The following is a 3,670-nucleotide window of genomic DNA, read 5'->3' as shown; positions in this document are numbered from 1 at the left end:
ACGTGGCAGCCCAGCGACGAATCGGACCATCGAACCCATGCCAGGTAAATATCAAAACGCATTATCTTCGAATTTATAGCAATGAGTGTTTAAACTTAATCAAGTATCAATGGATATTTCATGTGCCCACTCTTGAGCTACTCATTATCATATTTTGTGCCGTAGAATGTCGCTTCATTTGCTCGTTGGTTCATGCTACTAGCAAATGCTTTGATATGTACTTCGCCACCTTAAGTACCCTGGATATCGGAATGATTAAATACACTAAAAAGGCGCAATAATTTTTGTATTGTCTAACGTGCAGTTCGTAAATAATTGTTCCAATATATTCGCTTGTGTTTTCAGATGGTTGAAATGGCCGCTTGCCTGCTCCTAGTTCACATATGTACCGAGACCTCCAGCAGCGCTCTCAAGGACCTCTTCCCGCGCGTGATCGGCCACTATCGGCCACTATGCTCGCCATCCGGCAGAACAGCAGCTGCGACTTTGGCTTACGCAATTTGTTCCGGAGCATCACGCTGCTTCGCGAGCTGCTGCGGCACACATAGCCCACGGTGCAGCCAGTCCTCCAGCGTAACCGGTACTGAGTCCGTCCGGAACAACTGTTGCTGGACATGGTGTGGGATAAGGGCCGCATGCTATGCGAACAGGCGGTTCCGGTCGTCGCGCCGCTCGTGAGCAGCAAACCGAGGGTCTTCTTCAGCCCAGGAGTCTTCGCCACCTCAGCGATTAAAGTTCGATGCCGTGAGGCTCACCGAACTGATCCCTGGCACGGACCAGTCACGCATTCTCCACTGCGAGACCTCAGCGACTGCGGGGGTGCGGGGCAAAGTGCGGGCTTCGCTGGCCATCTCACCCTACCTGGTTCACAATAGGAGTGCGACCAGCGCCACACTGCCGAGGACGTCCGGGAGTGGAGCCGGAGCTTCAGCAATATGTGGAGCCCAGCTGCGACGGTATTTCTGCTATCGTGTGATCTCCGCCAACACGCGTTTTGGGTCTCCAGGCTGTGAGCAGCTGCTGTTTTGGGCCGTTGCATCGAATACACGGCCTCGGCAAGGAGCAAGATGTGCATGGTGTCACCCTACCCCCCCCCCCCCCTTCCCCGCCCTCCACGCCGTGGGTATAGGCTGCAAAACTTGCTATATGCATTAAGTGTATACCAGACAATATATTCTGAGTAACATACCATGCATGGTTTGCTTGCATCACGTGAGTTGTTTTAGGGAAGTGAAAGTCTAAAGTAATACTAGACAACATGCTCGTACAGCGAGTCCATGCTCAAAAGCACATAAAGTTTCCGCCATATGGCAATTAATCAGGGAATTTTCGATCCACATAATTAGACCTTTTTTGCTACTGATAACACACCCTAGTGTCTAACGCTATTGAAATGTCACAACATTTTGTTGGCTGTTGCGAACGGTTTGAAAAGAAAGCGAGCGAAAAGCATTAGGGGAGAACTCTAATTTCCCTCATAAACCCAGTGCATATATATACCTACACGCATATATAAATGTATAGTGTATATATTAACATATATATATATATATATATATATATACATATAAATATCAGCAAATCAATCTTGTTCTGTTCTTTAGATTCACATATTTGATCGTCACGAAGGTAAATGACTTTTGGCAAACTAAGGTTTTGTCCTGTTTTCAGTCGACTGTAAAACTGAGGCCAACAGTCGGCACAGCATGTTCCCGGTGGGTTCACTGCGTGGATGTGATGCCGCCCAGCGCCGGTAGTGACACCACCCATGACGTCACGTTCAATCGTGTTTAAACAGTATTGAGCGGGTCTTTGTCAGATTTTGCAAACTGTTAAACACGTAATAACACTACCACACGCTTAAGACGTGCCATGTATATATATATATATATATATATATATATATATATATATATATATATATATATATATGTGTGTGTGTGTGTGTGTGTGTGTGTGTGTGTGTGTGGTGTGTGTGTGTGTGTGTGTGTGTGTGTGTGTGTTTGTGTGTTGTGTGTGTGTGCGTGCGTGCGTGCGTGCGTGCGTGCGTGCGTGCGCCACGTAGCTGGTAGCCACGTTTTGTCTACCAGGCGTAGCACAACGACATTACGTCGTTGTGGCTACGCCTGTTCCGCTCAGTGAGGACGCGGACGCTGTTGGCGTCGGTGTGAAGCGCCCGTCTATCGTCTCTGACATAAACCAAGGGTGGCGCAGCAGGGAGGGGGCAGGCAGAAGAGTCAGCCCTCCGACCTGTTGGCAGTGGGGCAAGAGTATGTATTCCCCCTCCCTTCCCCCTAAATGGGGGAGGCCCAATTTTCCCAACTAAAAACATTGTAACAGATCCGCAATTACAAAAATTCAGATTAAGGAGGTCCGCATGACTGGAGCTAGAGAGTGAAAAATTGAGCCCAGACGATCCTTTTCTATTTTCAAGGGGCTCGTTGCATGGATCATAAGGCTACCTTTATGAATAAGATAGGCCATACTCTAGATCAAGAAGCACGATGTTGTGTTATAGGAGGGCCGGCTCAGGAGGCTCCCATCTTGAACTAGGAGGCTCTGGTCTGGGTTAAGGAGAGACCACATATACTCAGAAGACCGTCTTTTCTGGAACGAGAGGCCCCTTTCGTGCATCAGATGGATGCCCTGTCCGAATTAGGATGCCCTGTTCTGGGATTACGAGGCCCGTTGGACAGATTAGGAGGCCCCTTTCTTGAAAAGGAAGCCTTCTGTACTGGATAAGGAGGCCCTCTATGAATCAGGAGGTCCTGTTTTAGTTTACCAGTACACTTTACTGGATAACTAGAAGGCGTTATTTTGTTTTTTGTTGTCGTCGACATTAATTATTTACCTAGATATGATGCACCTACTTGATAACGAAGCGTATGTTCTCATTACCCCCCGCCCCCCCCCCCCCCTGAATGCTGCACCATCAAGGAGGCTCCCCTGTGGGTGTTGTTCGCGGCGTATCTATTCGCCGTGAGCCAAAGGCTGTTTTTTCATGTGCGAGTAGGGTTTTGGTTTGCTACGTTGGGGCCCGGGCGCTCGTTCCGGACACTGCGCGCCTAGGACGATCAGCTGGGGGGGGGGGACCTTTCAAAAACACTGACCTCGTCGAAGGGGCACGTACAAACAATACGTGGGAACGTTCAGACAATGAGACGGGCACGGTGTGGGGATCCCTGTCGGCCCACCGCATTCGACAGCTGGCACACTCGGCGCCTTCACCTTTCAAAATGTAAGCCCGGCGGAGGAATCGCCGACCCTTCGCCGACTCCGAGGTCCCTGGCCTTTTTCCCCTCTTTTCGGCCAATCAAGAAGATGCGTTTTGTAGGTCCTTTCAGACTACGTGCCCGCACATTAGTTCTGGTTTGTTATATTTCGTGCGCTCATCTCGGCTTGCACCACACCGCGTTTATTAGCATGTGTATGGTACAAATCCGTCGCTAACGTGTGTTGTTACATGGCTTGCCGACACCCTGCCAGGCATTCCTCTATGCGTTTCAATGAACAGCCTGTAGGCAAATAGCCGATCATTGCTATGTGCGGCCTGATTGGTGTGCCATGAGAGAGGACGCGCTGTAGTCAGGCCTGCGTTCATACGTCAAATCAATTATCTTGCGTAGCTCATATACTGCGTACAGCTTGGACCGACTATGAATATCCACGC

Source organism: Pollicipes pollicipes, unplaced genomic scaffold, assembly GCF_011947565.3.
Source record: "Pollicipes pollicipes isolate AB1234 unplaced genomic scaffold, Ppol_2.1 Scaffold_4002;HRSCAF=4701_pilon_pilon_pilon, whole genome shotgun sequence".
Classification (NCBI taxonomy): Eukaryota; Metazoa; Arthropoda; class Thecostraca; order Pollicipedomorpha; family Pollicipedidae; genus Pollicipes; species Pollicipes pollicipes.
This window is presented reverse-complemented; position numbering follows the sequence as displayed.